Raw genomic sequence first — 17,411 nt, 5'->3', positions numbered from 1 at the left:
GAATTAGTGGATCTAGGCATTGCATATTAATGGCTGCTAACAGGAAAGAAGAGTGAAAAGCAGAAATTTTGTGTGTCCTGATGAAAGAACACAACATCACCTCTAGTCTTGCCAAAGGGATCACATCTCAGTCAGATCAAGCATCTGGATCCAATTGTCAGTGTTGGGGAGGCTGCGCAACAACCAGAAATCTCATACATTGCTGGTATGAGTGTAAATTGGTACAGCCACTTTGGAAAACTGTTCAACCGTATTGATTAAAGTTTAACATATGTCTGCCCTGTGACCAACAATTCCATTCCTAAGTATACATCCAAGATTAGTAATACATATATCCTCCAAAGACATACAAAAATGGTCATGATGGCTTTGCTGTGATAACTAAAAACTGAAAATAACCCAAATGCCTATTTACAGTAGAATGGATAAATTAATAATGGTGTAGTCATTCGGTGGAATACTACATAACAATTAACAAGTACCAACTATTGCTATACACAACATGGATTAATTTTACAGACATTATATTGAGCAAAAGAAGCTCATCACAAAAAGTATGAACATAAGAGAACATTCTCGGATACTGGAAATAGTCTATACATCTTGTTTTGGGTGGTGATTACTCCACTGTACACATATGTAAAAATTCATCGAACTGTTTATACTGAATGTATGTTATATCCAAACAAGAAAGTATAAATCAAAACCAATGAATTTAAATATACATTCCCACAGTTTCCAATCCTCAGCTACCGTGCTAATACATTCTTACTCATTTCTTTATTATCATTTCATATTTACCCTACAAATTTGTCTACAAATTGGGTTAAAGTTCTGTTACAATTTGTCTTATCTTTCCCTTTGAAACAACAGTCTGCAATTTCCTCCCCGTCCCCTTAGGTATAAATGATCCCAGGACTAGCAAAGCAAACAAAACGAAAACATCCTTTCTAGGTGAAGCACCCAGGCCCTGGAAGTCGTAGACATGCTCATATTTTGGCATATCTTGGTGAATAACTGGCAAGTGGAGGCTTTAGCCAAGTGCCTTCATCCTGTGTGCCTCTCTCCTCCCAGGCCAGAGGGAGAGGGCAATAGCTACGCCGTCAACTTCTCTCAGAGGCGATGAGATTAAGTGGGGAAACGATTACAAACATGCTTTAGAAACCACTGACGCACTTGTCAAATGTAAGCTTTTATAACTAGTGCCTGTTACCACATAGAACACAAGATGAAATGTTCATCAGCAGCTGAATAATTGATTAACACTGGCCAGCTAGCTAGGCTGCTTCAGGAACCTCTAAAAAGACACCTAATGAGTAAAACTTATTTTAAACATTTCATTGTCAACACCAGTACCAAACTGTCGAGGTTGTTAAGGTTCCAAATCAACCTTAGAGTTTTTACATGAGAGGCAAACACACGATGAATTTATTGAACAGGGTGATGGGCCAGGACACGCAGCATTAAGTCAGAGAGAAATAAGCTGGCACTGCCGTGTGGGTGGAAGGCTACTCTCGCCCCCACCGCAGGTTAGTACCAGCAGAGAAGAAAGAGATGGGAGCAGCCAGGGGTGCTGAAAGTCCGTGGATGGAACCCTAGGGAGCAGAGCAGCATTTTTCCCTTGAGGTCACTTGACTGGCTGTTGGACAGAGATGTTCTTTTGCCGTGTGCGGCTTTTGTCTCTTTGATTTCATACGTCTTAACTTTTAAAATAACCCCACCATTTAAATTCTTGCTGTTCTCTATGGTAATATTAACAGAATCCAGAAGTTTTCTGTAAAAAGAGAAGGTTGAAAATTTGAAACAACTGCCGCCCGTTAATTTCGTAAAACCAGCTAATATATTTCCTCTACTGGTTCACAGAGTTGAGATTTGACGTCATGAATAGAATTTTTTTCTCTCATCCATTCTCTCCTTCCGTTTTTCCCTCATTCCTCCTTTTCTTATCTCCTGTTTCCTCAGTTTCCCAGGATCACCAGTCCACTTAACAAAAATTTTAAGGTGTTACTTACTGATAATTAGAAAAATTTCTTAGTACTGACTTCGTCCTTAAGTAGAAGGAAGACTGGAGTTCTCCTTCTGCTACTCACTAGATAATTGACCCCATCGACGACTCATTCATCCTTGCCGTCAAGGAGGGGAGCTAACGATGCCTTCCCTACCCACCTGAAAGGATGATTGGAAGGTCAAATGAGATAATAAATGTGAAAGTGCTCTGACGAAATGAGAAGAGAGATACAAATGTCAGGTGTTATTATTAATAATTCATGAACTGAAACACCGACTAATACTCTCTAACCAGAGTAAATTGGTTCTTAGATTTAAGGTTTTTTTATTCCATTGAGTCTTATTAGAAGACGGCTTTTACTAAAAGCTGGAAATGTAAGGGTGGCTCACTCTCAACAAGTTGTTTGCATGCAAGACACTAAAAATTAAAGACTTAATATGTCAACAGAGACAATTAATTCAAGGCTAAAACCCATTGTACAACATCCAAAAAAAAAAGAACAAAAGGCTTTTATGAATCTTCTCTGTTGAAGCTTTTGGGAAGGTGCTGATTGCCGTGGGGATCAACAGTCATTTAGCAGGATTTGATGACATCAGTCTGAGTCATGCTAGTATGTAAAACTGGTATGAGGTCATTTTAAGCTAATCAAATGGGTGGCTGGAGAAAGGTGCCATTCACTATTTATTACCTCAACTAGCAACAAAAGGACTGGATTTAGTTAATGGAACCCAAGGGCTTAATGAATCAGACTAAATAAGGAGGGTGGTGGTAATTGTGTCATTAAGACCCTAATACTGAGAATCTGTCTACTTCTTATATTGGCCCTAAGGCAGCTTTCCCAAAGGTGATTCTATGGTCATTAAAAAAGCTTTCCGCTTTCAACCATAGAGCTTTTCTTATTGCAGTCACTGAAAAGTGGTTTCTGGGTTACTGGGAGTTTGTTCTGGGTCATTGGGAATGTTTGTTATCGGTCTGCAAAAATGTTGGGAATGCCCATCAAATTCTCTTCCAATGGCAGATGTCTAATCAGCCAGTTGATGTGACCATACGAAAAAAACTGAAGCTGATTATATTGAACGGCTTCTGGAAACCAGTCTCATTTTCTTACTGTGTCATCACATCAGACAAGCATACAAATTATTATAATTCAAGGAAGGTGCCAGAAAGGAAGTATAAAGGGCTATGGGGGAGGGGAGAAACAAAAGACTGAAATTTTTTATGTCTGATTGGGGGGCTCAGGAACTGCTCTTTAGAAAGATGATTCTTATAGCTGTTTGTTACATTGATTAAAATAGAGACAGGAGGGAGAAGGCCAGAAGTAATGAGAACCTGAGAAAACTAGAAAACCATGCTATTAGAGCTGGAAGATTAGGGACGAATGAAAGAGATGTTTTAAGACGATCCACATGGAGCAGCAAAAGCAACAGAGTTAGAGAGAACTTCAGCTTTCAGTTTGGGCACATGAGAGAGAAATGAAATAATTAACCAAAATGCAGGAACCAGCGGGAGGGGCGTGTTTGAGGTGGGAAAAGACAGTTTGGGTTTGGGATATGTTACCTTGAAGAGGCGCGGACACCCAGGTAGAGAGAAGACAAACAGGCAGGGACGTGGACCCAGGGTCCAGTGTGCCCTCTGCAGTGGACGTGTCCTGACGTGAAGAGGGTGAAGAGGACGTGATTCAACTTAGGAGGCGTCTGAGGGTCCCAAATTTTGGTTGGCAATTCGAGGATGCAGAGAGGCGGGAAGGCAGACAGGAATGGGATGCGACATGCTGTAAAACAGTGGTTCTCAAACTCCAGCGTGCGTCAGAATCACCCAGAGGGCTTGCTCAGACCACGCGCTGGGCCCTACGCAAGGTCTCAGATTCAGGAGATCTGGAGCATGGGCTAGGATTCACATTTCTAACCAGTTCCCAGGCGCCGGTCTGGGATCACACTTCGAAAACCCCTGGTGTATGGGAGGAAGTATGAGCTCCGGATTCAGGAGAACCTGCGAGCGGTTTCCAGCACTGTCAAATCACCTAACCGATCTACAAGTTTCAGTTCTGCCAAGTGGAAAATGAAGAAACAAACCGTAACCTTGAAGATTAAAGGGTGTGTATGTATAGAACCTGTTAATAGTGTCTGGCACACAGTTGGTGTTCAACGTGTGATCTTATAGGCGGTTAGGTAGGAAGAAGATGGGACGGGAGACAGGTAGACAGTTAGGCAGGCAGCATGGTTGGTAGGTAGGTAGGTAAGAGACGGTCATATAGGAGAGCAGAAACCTGCCAGACACGGGCAGAGAGAGAAGATACGATGAGGAGTGCAAGGAAATTTGTGATCAAAAGGACGTGTGTCAGAATGATTCCCTAAGCCAAACAGCAATCAGCCCCAGGTTCTCTTGTACCTGATCCCTGGGCTTGCCAGCAGGGTTACTGACCAAAGATACAGCTGGGGAGCAAGAATAACCATGAGAGTGAGACAGGATCCAATAAGTGATAATAAAACAAACCATGATGAGGCTTGCGCCTCACCGTCCGGGGTGTGGAGTGACCACTGCAGGCGCCCTTCAAAAGACACTGTCGACAAAAATAATCCATAAGCAATCTATAAATGAAAATTTGGGAGAGTTTATTCTGAGCTGAAATCTGAGGACCATAGCCAGGGGCCTTTCTTCCCAAAGGAAGAAAGGGCACCAAAGAAATGAGGTATACAGAGTGGTTATGTACCCCCAAACAGGACGTTTCACATATGATTGAAATGTCCCTCCCACAATAGTCACAAGATTGCCCTGTCAGCACAGAGCTTGATGGACACAGCAGGTAGTGGGTCGGCTATCTTGGTGAAAGTAGCAGGAGACAAATCTATTGTCTGGAGCTGGGTGGTCACAGGTGAGCGCAGCAATCAGTTTCTAGCCTAAGGAAAGATGCTTAATCCTTAAAGAAATGCCAACATTGGGAGGGGAGGGAAGTTACACCTTTATCTCAAGGGCCTTTGCTCTTGCCATAGGGAATCTCTAAAGCAGATATACAATGCATGCTCAACGGCCTCGGTCAGGCCCTTTTGGAAAGACAAGGTCAGGCCGAATTAGGTTTACACAAAATGGCTTCCTCATATACACCAATATATCCTATTACTTGCCATTTTTATTTGTCAACACACACTCCTAGTCTCAGATGCTGGGGTCAGGAGGGACCCAAAAGATGGGTCCAGGCTACAGCCACCAAGACTTCTCTTTTTCTTGGCCAGATTCAGGGCATAGAATGACATCAAGAACATAGAGTATGCACAGGAAAGAGGGAGAAGAGAAAAGGGGCAAAGGTACAAATTCTATTAAATGAAGGACCAGCTACATAATTTTCAGGTCCCAGGGCAAAATGAAAATGTGAGGGACCTGGTTCAGAAAGTATTAAGGATTTCAAGATAGTGTCCACAGTGTTGAACCAAGTATGGGACCCCACCTAAGTGCAGGGCCCTGTTTGTACAGCTGTGCACCTGTGAAGCTGGCCGTGGCTACGGAACCACAGTCTTCCATATTGTGCTGTGGTATACACTCACTGGGAAAACAAGGAGCCTGTATTTGCAAGCTCTGTTGCCCAGTTCACTAGCTCTGACAACCTCGTAGACTAAAAAAGAAACTCCAGGGGCTGGCCTGGTGGTGCAGTGGTTAAGTTCGCAAGTTCTGCTTCAGCAGCCCAGGGTTTGCCAGCCTTGATCCTGGGCGTGGACCTACTCATTGCTTACCAAGCCACGCTGTAGCAGGCATCCCACATGTAAAGTAGAGGAAGCTGGGCACGGATGTTAGCTCAGGGCTAATCTTTCTCAAAAAGAAAAGAAAAAAGAAACGCCAAGAGAAAGAAAATCTCTTTTCTCCCATTTAGACTCCTTTATGCAAACTGATGACTTAGAGTCTGATGTGGTCCTCAAACGTGTTTTTGGGCTCCCATGACATTTTAAAAATTGGGGAAAGTGAATGTCTTTATGAGGGGTGTGGCTTTGCCACAGCTCCCATGACCTCACTCCTACATGCCAGGCTCATGAAAGCATATCAGTTTGTAGACTTGGTTTGAATCCTGGTCATGAAAAGTCAAAAGTTCCTTGTTTAGAATTATTTTGTGATTCAACTTTTACATCCATAAGGTTTATGCTGACCGGTAAATACACACACCCCTACTCCAAAACCTCCCCTCCGACCCACCATGGCTTCGCGACCACATTTGTTAGGCAGTGTCTGTATTAGACACTAGGAGGCAGTGTTGTCTAGTTGTCTGTAAAGACGTTTCAGGGAATTTTTTTTCTATCTCAGTTCCGCTTGCTAAAGTGCTTTGAACGTTTGTTGTAAAGAGGTGTGGGGACACTCTTAATCGTCTACTTCATAGCAATTTAAATACGTTAGCTTTAGGAAGGACACTGCAAAAGAAAAATGCAAAGGTAATTTTGACAGCAGGGTGCCATTATTAACTGATTACAGAATTCATTCAATTTAAAACCACAGGGTCGAATTTCAGTTTGAAGACAGGCTGAAAAGAGATTCTAGTGAATAACTGTCTTGGAACTGAAGAAGAGCTCGGGGGTTTTTCCAGGTAAATTTGCAATGCAATGAAGCCCAAGCCACTGACTTTGACTAGAGGGAAGTTTCTACCTGATTCCTAAGGCCCGAGGCTTAACAGTTTTCCTTTGTTGCTAAAACAAAGTAGAATGAAGAAAGCTAGTAATAGTCTAGCTTCCAAGGCTATTCCTCAGAGCTTGGAGCAGGCTGCACTTCCACCCTCACAAGCACACAAACCCCTCCTGATCCCATTTCAGGGAAAAAGCCAGCCATCTGTGTCTGCTGGAAATACCTGAGTTCCTAGGATGGGTACAGAAGGAGCTATACATTGTTTCTTATCTTCTTGAGGGATATTAAAGGAGATAATTCACGTATACAAACAACTGTATCTGACGTTGTATTTTAGGAAATAATATGAATTGTACACTCCATGCCATAGGATTTCCAGGTGGGGTAGGGAGAGATCCCTTCAGACAGGAATAATGTGACTTCACAAAAGGGTGACACCTGAGAGACCAGAGGAAATGAACAGAAGAAAAAGCATAACTCATTAAAGGGGCAGTGGGAGGTAAAGCCCAGCTCTGTCTAGAAAGATGAGCTGTAGCATACTGTCAAAGGCATTGGATGTCAGTTTAGAAAATGTGGGGTTTAACGTGTGCAAGTCAAGAGCCAGTTAAGACTTTTAGAAAAGAAGTATCCGAGAAGTATCTTGTAGGAAGTTCTACAGAGGAAATAGAAGAAAATACAAGCAAGGAAACACTTTAAAAAAAAAAAAGAAATATCCCCAAAACACAGCTGAGTCAGGGGAGAGAGGCTCAGGCTCTTTGCTGGTGAATTCCAAATCCCTCACTTTGGGCTGTGTGACTTAGGCAAGCTAGTCAACCCCTCTGAGCCTGTTGTTCATCTGAAAAACAGAGTTAATGAGAGCATGAACACCATACGGTTGATGCAGAGATTACATAGGTCGTCTATGTGAGGCACTTTGTACAGGGGTTGACATAGAGTAAACGCTCCTAAATATGCTCACGGCAGCCAATACCATGGCACACCAGTCTGAGGGAAGAGGGGCTTTTATTGCACCATCAATTGGCAAGGAGACAGGAGGACCGGCTCTCAAATCTGTCTCCCGGGTGCAGGGAAGAGGGGAATCCCGGTTTAAGGGATGAAGGAGAGCCCACTGGTATGCGGAACCACTGGCTGGAGGAGTTTCGATTGGCAGATCAAAACTTTGTCTTCTGTGCACACTCCTAGCTGGCTCTCCGCCCTTGAAAGATAGCTTTAACATCACGTTGTTAAGATGGGATCAGTTAGGGAGGTTACCAGGAAAAGCACGGTAAACCAGGCTAAAGTTGTCATGCAGATTTCAGTCATGCCTTCTCCATTGATAAGAGTTTCTAGAGATTGAGTCATCCTCCTTTTCCTGGCACAGGGAGGGAGGCCCCCTTACAAATGGAGATTTCTTTTATAAATGTACATTTCCCTTACAAAAGGGTAACTTCTAGGTTTTCAGAGCTTTTCCTGTATCTGCTGTTTTTTTTAATAATTATCAGCTCAAGATAGCCCTATGCCAAAGAAGCATATTTTAGGGTGGCAAGTCCTTTACCTGGTCCTGTGGTTACATGATGATGAATTGCAGCTCAAACAGATCAAAAACTAACAAGAGGCAAATCTGGGACACAAACCGACGTCTTCTGACTCATCCAGTGTTTTTCGTCCTTGCACATACATTTTAAGAATTTGGAAAAGTCCTCCCATCCTAAAATATCTCCTATAATCCTGTGTTTTGATCTTTAAGTCAAAGCATAAATTCTTTCATAAATATAAATCCTGTAGTAGCTCCATTTTCATAACTCTGAGGAAGAAACCTAATTAATTATTACAGTTAACCAATTTCCAGTTAATAGAGATTTTATACAGCTGGGGATTTAAATCGTCTTTCAGTTTAATCCCTTTATTTTCATTTCAATAGGTAAATTTGATAGTACCCAACAAGAGATTTTCACACGTTGAGGGATATGGGGTAAGTATTGGGGTTCACAGCTGATTTGGCTTGAAATGAAGAAGGCTGACTTATGGCCAATCAAACACACGGTGCGTCTGCTTTAACCATTAAAGAGTGCGCTCTCTCTAGGTAAGAATGCAGACTGGCTTGGTCCCTTTCCCAACATCACGGTCGTGTTGACCTGCTAATTCGCACCTAAATACCTCTTTGAAACTTTGATGAAAATGTATCCTGGGTGTGTTTTTTGTTCTGAAACAATATAAGGCTGTATTGAAAACCACGCTTCTCCAGAATGTTTTCTAAGGCCTTCTCAGGTTATAATCCTCATTCTGGCTCAAGTAAAACTCACCTTATTTCTCTTATCTATAGAATGGTTATTGGTAATTTTGCATTGGCACATCTATAAACATGCTATACAATAAAATGCATTTAAACTTTTTTCCACTTTAGGAGATATACTGTACACATTTTTAAAAAGTTGTCTTGATTTTTAAACTTTACATTTCCAGCTGCAAATAAATTCATGTGAGTATCTGATCATCTTACTTATGCAAGTGTCGACGAAAATAATCCATAACCAATCTATAAATGAAAATTTGGGTGAGTTTATCCTGAGCTGAAATCTGAGGACCATGGCCCGGGGCCTTTCTTCCCAAAGGAAGAAAGGGCACCGAAGAAGTGGGGTGCACAGAGTGGTTATACACCCCCAAACAGGGTGTTTCACATATGATTGAAATGTCCCTCGCACAATAGTCACAAGATTGCCCTGTCAGCACAGCACTTGATGGACACAGCAGGTAGTGGGTCTGCTATCTCCGAGGGCGTAGCAGGAGACAAGTCTATTGTCTCGAGCTGGGTGGTCACAGGTGAGCGCAGCAATCAGTTCCTAGCCCAAGGAAAGATGCTTAATCCTTAAGGAGCCGCCAAGGTTGGGAGGGGGAGGGAAGTTGCACCTTTATCTCAAGGGCTTTTGTTCTTGCCTTAGGGAATCTCTAAAGCAGATATACAATGCATGCTCAACGGCCTCGGTCAGGCCCTTTTGGAAAGACAAGGTCAGGCCGAATTAGGTTTATACCAAATGGCTTCCTCATATTCTCCAATATATCCTATTGCTTGCCATTTTTACTTGTCACAAGTGAAATTCAGATAATTGAGATACATAAAGTTTTCATAAGGTAATCGTCTATAACCCAATGCTATAATAGCATAATATATACTATATAATGGCATACTAATGCTATAATAGCAAAAACAAGCAAACCAAACTTTCACCAGAAGTGTTTAACTTGTTTTGCTTAACTGAAAGCAAGCCTTCTACTCTCAATGCTATTCTTTGGCAAGAAATACATATAATTATTTTAATTCTACAATGCCACAGGAGAAAGAAAGAAAGTCACAATATTTTGGCCGGAAATGAATCGTGTGGTAAAGGGGTGGGTGATGGGAGAGATGGAGGGTTGGTGAAGATAAGTGATAGCTGTCTTGAAATTATTGTCGAACTATCATTGCGTAGAAGAGTTCAGCTCATTCTGTGAAGTTCTAGAAACCAAAACAAGGACTTCACCGTTTGAAATCCACAAAAATTCCAGTTCAGTTTTAGATAAAACTTTCTGTCGATTAGAGTGCTCAAAATGGAATGTAATACAGAATTGTGTTGTCGTTCTTATAAAAACGTGTGCGGTGCTGGTTGAAGGAAGGCTGCTACAGGCATATGAACACATGTACAAAACCCTCCCGTGACGATGCTTGGAAACTTAACAATGGTTGCCGCAGAGAGGACTGAAGCAGGATGGAGAATTACCCTGCTCGGCATACGCTTTTGTTCTGCACATGTTTTTTTTTTTTTTTTTTGGAGGAAGATTAGCCCTCAGCTAACTACTGCCAGTCCTCCTCTTTTTGCTGAGGAAGCCTGGCTCTGAGCTAACATCCGTGCCCATCTTCCTCTAGTTTATACGTGGGATGCCTACCACAGCATGGCTGCCAAGCAGTGCCATGTCCGCACCCGGGATCCGAACCAGCGAACCCCGGGCCGCCGAGAAGCGGAACATGCGAACTTAACTGCTGCGCCACTGGGCCGGCCCCTGTTCTGCACATGTTTTAATAGACAATAAAATGAAAATAAAAGGAATGCCCTAACAATTTTTCTGACAGTGATGGTGCTTATGCAGAGTCTTGTCAACCAGTTGATAACAATATTTGGAAAGAATTGCTGCTTTGGGTAAGGACAGGATCACAACATGATCGCTAAGTTCCCTTTGAATTTAGAGATTCCAAGAATAGGTTAGTCGGTGGAGGTAGATGAGGTGAGAGAGCCAGGGAAAGCAGGGAGGGCTTGATCCACCCCCATTTCCTTCCAGGTTCCAGGAGGGAAGGGGCGTCAGCCTCTCAGATGCACAGCAACACAGAATCAGCCGTGGTTATCAGAGGCAGAGAGAAGCCCACAGGCCTGTCTTGATTTTTTCCTTATGCTTTTCTGCTTGTATATTTAATCCCTCGTTTAGTTTCAAATCAGCACAGTGGCAGATATTATCAACAACCATTATCCCTGTCCTGAGGTAGTTGTCAACCCAGGAGAGAAATAGGATCAACTCTGGGGAAATACCGCCTGGGCTTTGCTTCTGGTGGCTGTAATTGCCTCTGTCAGGAGAGGTATAAAATTCCGCTTCCCTCTCTGCCCACAGAAACCAGTGTGAAATTCTCTTCCCTTGCATTCCTCTGGGCTGATCCTCTTCCATAGGAGGCTGGCTCTGGACAAGAAGGAAATTAAAGCAGACTGCCCCAGTTATGGTGCCTCACCAGACCTTGCCAGCTGTTCCTGACCTGTTCAGGTCTGCCGACCTCCCCCAGGCACCGTGACCTGCTGACTGCCACTGCCATCTCACCTCCTTAGCGCATGTCTACCCTGTCTGACTTGCCCTGGCCCAGGCTTTGACTGATGTAGTTAGTATTGATCCCTGGCTTGGCTACAATCTTTCTTATGAGGTCACCTGCCTTGCTTGCCCCTTCAACCTGGTGCTGCCTATACTCCTGGCATGACATATGGTATGGACAACCCCAGGTCATCCAGGAAGTAAAAAACAAGTTCTGTCCTACTTGATGAAATACCTGATTACATTATGCTTTGTATAAAGATAAATTTGCTTCAGGGAACAAATAACACATAAATGCTGAAAATAGGATTGCCTTTTGAAAAGCAGAGTGTCTGTTCAACCTAATTTGGGGAATGTTTCTTTTATCTCCATTGTTCAGGTTAACTACACAGTTTGGAAATTAACCAGATCTTTTCCTTTATCTTCTTTGGCCATCTGCCTTGTGTCTCGGTTATTTATAAAGTGGTTTAATACATCTTTACCAATGAGTAAAGAAACAGAAAATGACATTTGGGGGGGGAAAAAAAAATACATATATATATATATATATATATATATATTACTATTAGCTTATCTGGTAAGAATAAAATTATAATAAAGATTGAATTATATATCTTCTGACCTAGCACCGCACATCAGTCCCACACCAGAAGGACCTACAACTAGAGTATACAACTATGTACAACTATGTACTGGGGGGCTTTGGGGAGAAGAAGAAAAAAAGGAGATTGGCAACAGATGTCAGCTCAGGTGCCAATCTTTAAAATAAATAAATAAATCAGGAGATAGGTCAGGAATAAATATCTAGTAGGAAGCACTGAGAGACAAAAGGATGGAAACCATAAAAGAGAAAGTAAGAGAGAGAGAGAGAAGGACTAAAATATGCGTAATTCTAGTACCAAGGGAGTGGAAAGAGAGAATGGGGATGAAGCAATATTTGAAGAAATAAAGGCTGAGAATTTTCCAAAATTGGTGAAAGATATCAGGCTACAGATACAAGCAGCTCTGTGAGCCCCAAGCAAGACAAACACAGAGAAAAAAATCCTACTTAGATACATCACAGTAGAACTTCTGAAAGCCAAAGACAAAAAGAAAAATATTAAGTGCAGACAGAGAAAAAAGGACTACCAAAAGAAAACAATAAGACTGACAGCAGAATTGTCCATAGAAATAATGGAATCCAGAAGAAATGAAATATCTTTGAGGTGGTAAAAAGAATAAATTAGAAACCATCTGATAAAAAGCAAACTTTATGAATTCATTCAACCATCGTGCATCCATTATGTGCCAGGGAGCTAGCAGAGAAAAGGCACAGTGCTTCCCGCAAGAAGCTCAGTGAGGGTTCTCAACCTTTTCTTCAACAACTCTACTACACTTGAGTTGTATGACACATTCCCATCATTAACAGTGGTTTCCTTAGGGAGCTCCTCGACGAAGGTGGGAGTAGAGGGCACAAGTTAGAACTTGAAGTCTGTGTAGTTTGAAAGGCATCTCCCAAACGATAGGATACTCTCCCCTCGCCCCCTGAAGGACTTGAGAATTACTGATGGATCCGGAGAGAAGATGCAAACATTTGCACTGTGAAATAGTGAAGCCATAATCAATTAATTCACCCATTCACTCAACATTGTGCTGTGAGGACAAAGATAAATAAGTCCTGGTCACTGATCTCAAGATGTTTACAGTCAACGAGAGAAACAACCAAAAGAAATCACTAATTACAATGCAGTATCGGACCATCAAACCTCCCTACATCTCAGTGTTGCTGTGAAGATTCAGTGAATATATAGAAACACTTAGTACCATACACAGCTTGGCATATTAACTAACTGCTTAATAAAAATTGGCTTTTTGATTACGAGTGCCAGAAATGAACTTTATGTAAATTGAGCAAAAAGAAAGTAGGACTTTTGTAAAGACACTGGCATATATCAAGGAACTCAAGGACAACAACGCATCTATTTTAAGCTATGGAAAAGGATTATGCCATGGAAAGCCATTGTGCATGGAAAACGATCAAAATAGAATAAAGGAAATTATTAGGAACCCACAAATTACTGTCTTTCCCTTTTCCTCATTAATTCTTCTATCCTTCTGAAGACTGATTTCTTTTTTCCAGTTACAAGGCCAATTGTGGCCACCCACTACCTTCTGAATTTACAGTTTATGGTCCAGCCATACACAGGGACTAAATGACAATCTTACAGGTGCCAATTCTAAAATTCCTACTTGGGTCAGACATTCACTTCTGGTATGGTTAGTTTGGGGCAAATGGTGAGGTCAGGTAATACAAACATGATTGCTAGGAAATCAACCCTATAAATAATGAGGGGGGGCAGTTTGAAAGAAGAGGATATAGCTCAAGAACTGGGCATTCACTACAAATGAGAAAAGCGCTGTGATAGACGTGTACTCAGAAGGCTATGGGTGGAGCTAGGAGGGCTTTCTTCCAGACTTCTCAAAGCAGGAGTACCTCCCCACCACTTGGCACTTAACATATAGATAGATGACAATTATTCTTTACATTTGTGCCACTCCATATATTCTCTAAGATACTCAAGGATAAGAATAATGAAATAGTCCTCTTCAGATTCCTCCCTATGCCTTCAATTAAATCTCGCATTTGGTAGGCTAAGTATATACTTACTGATTGATGAATACAGGTCAATGATATGAGCTAGTCTAGTCCCCCTCCAGCACAACTAGAAAATAAGATTTTGCTTTAAAACTGCATAACAAGTCCTAGCTCTGCTCAAACTAGAATTCAGAGTACAGGTGAAGGTTGTCTGGAGCTTCCTCCTGGTGCTCTATTGGCATGAATTGGTGTGAACAGAGGCTTTAGTCTGTGAGGCTGATACGGGCACAAGGGTTGGGGGTGCATGGATGCCTTGGGAGAACAGGTAAAATGAGGATAAAGAGTAAGGGTAGGGGGCCGGCCTGGTGGCTCAGCGGTTAAGTTCGCACACTCTGCTTCTCAGCGGCCCAGGGTTTCCTGGATCGGATCCTGGGTGTGGACATGGCACCGCTTGGCACGCCATGCTGTGGTAGGCGTCCCACATATTAAAAAAAAAAAGGTAGAGGAAGATGGGCATGGATGTTAGCTCAGGGCCAGTCTTCTTCAGCAAAACGAGGAGGATTGGCAGCAGTTAGCTCAGGGCTAATCCTCCTAAAAAAAAAAGAGTAAGGGTGGCCCGGCACATGTCCCCAGCCACTACTGACTGAGGGGTTAGGCCCGAAAGTGGCAGAGATGTGTCCCAAAAGGCTCTAGCTGATAAAATTCTGGGTGAGAGCTATGTGGTCCTGAGGGCCAGCTGGCAGACTACAACGCAAAATTGGGAAGTCAATCCCCCGTGGTCTGCACATTCGGCCCTCTGAGGGCTCAGTGTGGCCACCTGCAGGGGACAGCTGGACCCAGTCAAGCTGTGCACTCAACAAAGGCACCCGTAGCAAAGGCAGGGCAAGATCCCTCAACAAGAACCTAGGCAGAAGAGCCTGACTGAACCCATTTCTGAGGACGTGACACAACCCTGAGAGATTCCAGAAATGTCCTGGGGAGTGGAGGTGGGAGGAATAAAAGATGCTTGGTTATTTCATGAGCATGTGGGAACTGAGGCTCATCCTATTTAAGGTATTCATAGCGTTACTTCAGTTACACCCTATTAGAGGAGGTCATCGAGAGGATGTGACCACCAATTGACCCTTGAGCTGGCCCTGGGCAATTGGAGGCTCCTCCCTGTCCTTGAAGTGTACTTTCTGCCCACTGTTGCCACAGTGGGAACCCTTTCAAGGACACAGCCTTGAGAGAACAATGTATGTTGACACCTTCTAGACGGTATACTTGCCTGAACTCGTTAAGGTCTCTATATGAACTTGTAAGATTCTGGCAGGCAGTGCAGAGATCTACTTGTCTTGTGGTCACTCAAGACAAACCTCACAAGTAAGTTTCCCTGCTTTTTAAACCTGCCACCTACCCTTCTGAGTGGGCTGACTTTCTTTGATCTCTCCTGGTATGGCGCCAGTTTGTAAACCAACACACCCTGGGTGGGGCCTGGGACTTTTGGAACTGAATAAAAAATAATTTTATGAATGAAAAATTTTCAGACAGATTCTTCTTTCATAAATGTATAGAAATTCAAGTTTTAAAAATTATCCTTTTTAAATTGGATTACTATTTTTTTGACTTTTCAGTTGTAGGAGTTCCTTATGTATTTTGGAAATTTACCCCTTGTCTGACATATGGTTTGCAAATATTTTCTCCCATTCTCTAGGCTGACTTTTCATTTTATCGATTGTTTCCTTTGCTGTGCAGAAGCTTTTTAGTTTAATATAATTCCACTTGTCTAGTTTGCTTTTGTTGCCTGTGCTCTTGGTGTCATATCCAAGAAATCATTGCCAAAAACAATGTTGCAGAGCTTTAAAAAATGAGCTGAAGATCTGAATAGACATTTCTCAAAAGAAGACATACAAATAGCCAACAGATATATGAAAAGATGCTCAACATCATTATTCATCAGGGAAATGCAAATCAAAACCGCAATGAGCTATCACCTCATGCTGTTAGGATGGTTATTATTAAAAAAACAGAGGATAAGTGTTGGTGAGGATGTGGAGAAAGGAAACGCTTAGACATATACTGTTGGTAGAAATGCAAAATAGTGCAGCCACTATGGAAAACAGTACGGAGACTCCTCAGAAAATTAAATATAGAATTACCATCTGACCCAGCAATCCTGCTTCTGGGTATTTATCCAAAAGAGTTGAAATCAGGATCTAGAAGACGTATGAGCATTCCAGTGTTCATTGCAGCATTACTCACAATAGCCAAGATGTGGAAACAACCTAAATGTCCATCGACGGATGAATGGATAGAGAAAATGTGGTGTATATATATATATACTGAAATATTATTCAACCTTAAAAAAGAAGGAAATTCTGAATATGTGACAACATGGATGAACCTTGAGAACACTATGCTAAGTGAAATAAGCCAGTCACAGAAGAACAAATACTTCATGATTCCACTTATATGTGGTATCTAAAATAGTCAAACTCATAGAATTGGAGAGCAGAATGGTGGATGCCAGAGGCTGCCAGGAGGAGGAAATGGGAAGTTGTTGATCAACAGACATGAAGTGTCAATTATGCAATATGAATAAATTCTTGAGCTCTGTAGTGCAATTGTCTCTTTTTTTTTTTTTTTTGAGGAAGATTAGCCCTGAGCTAACATCTGCTGCCAATCTTCCTCTTTTTGCTGAGGAAGACTGGCCCTGAGCTAACATCCGTGCCCATCTTCCTCTACTTTATATGTGGGATGCCTCCCACAGCATGGCTTGCCGAGTGGTGCCATGTCCACACTCGGGATCCGAACCGTGAACCCGGGGCTGCCAAAGTGGAACCTGTGCACTTAACTGCTGTGCCACTGGGCCAGCCCCCGACATTGTCCCTATAATTAATAATACTGTACTGTACACATAAAAATGTGTTGAGAGTGAATCTCATGTTGGGTTATCATGATAAAATAATTTTTTTAAAATTATACTTCTTCAATTCATTTTGGAGTTTCTACTCTTAACCAGATGAAATTAGAAGGGAAGATTCTACCCTCAAAGGGGTTATGGTCTTACCAGAGAGACAGTTAGAGATTTTTTTTAATAGCAGGGTACATTGACTGTTTAACTAGCAGTGAAACTGACAACTGCTGTTCTTCTTCTTGCGTTTCACATTTCATAATTCTAATCCACAATGTCACTTCACTTCCCAATTCCAATTGACATCTTTTTGATGTACATTTTGGGCTGATGCCTAAGGACATTTAAAAACAGTTTAGTGCTGAGCAGAAGCTGAATATATTCCCAGAATTCCTGTGGTAATCAATTATTTATCCCTTACAAATGCTAAGTTCAAAAATGAAGAAAAGTTATCTATTTCAACTTGACAGGAGGTTTGGGGAGACTAGCAGGAACAAAATACTTTTGAGTCTAAAGTGGGTAAAAATGAGCTT

Source organism: Equus quagga, chromosome 8 (genome assembly GCF_021613505.1).
Source record: "Equus quagga isolate Etosha38 chromosome 8, UCLA_HA_Equagga_1.0, whole genome shotgun sequence".
In the NCBI taxonomy this organism is placed as follows: domain Eukaryota; kingdom Metazoa; phylum Chordata; class Mammalia; order Perissodactyla; family Equidae; genus Equus; species Equus quagga.
The sequence above is the reverse complement of the archived record's forward strand: the minus strand, read 5'-3'. Positions refer to the sequence as shown.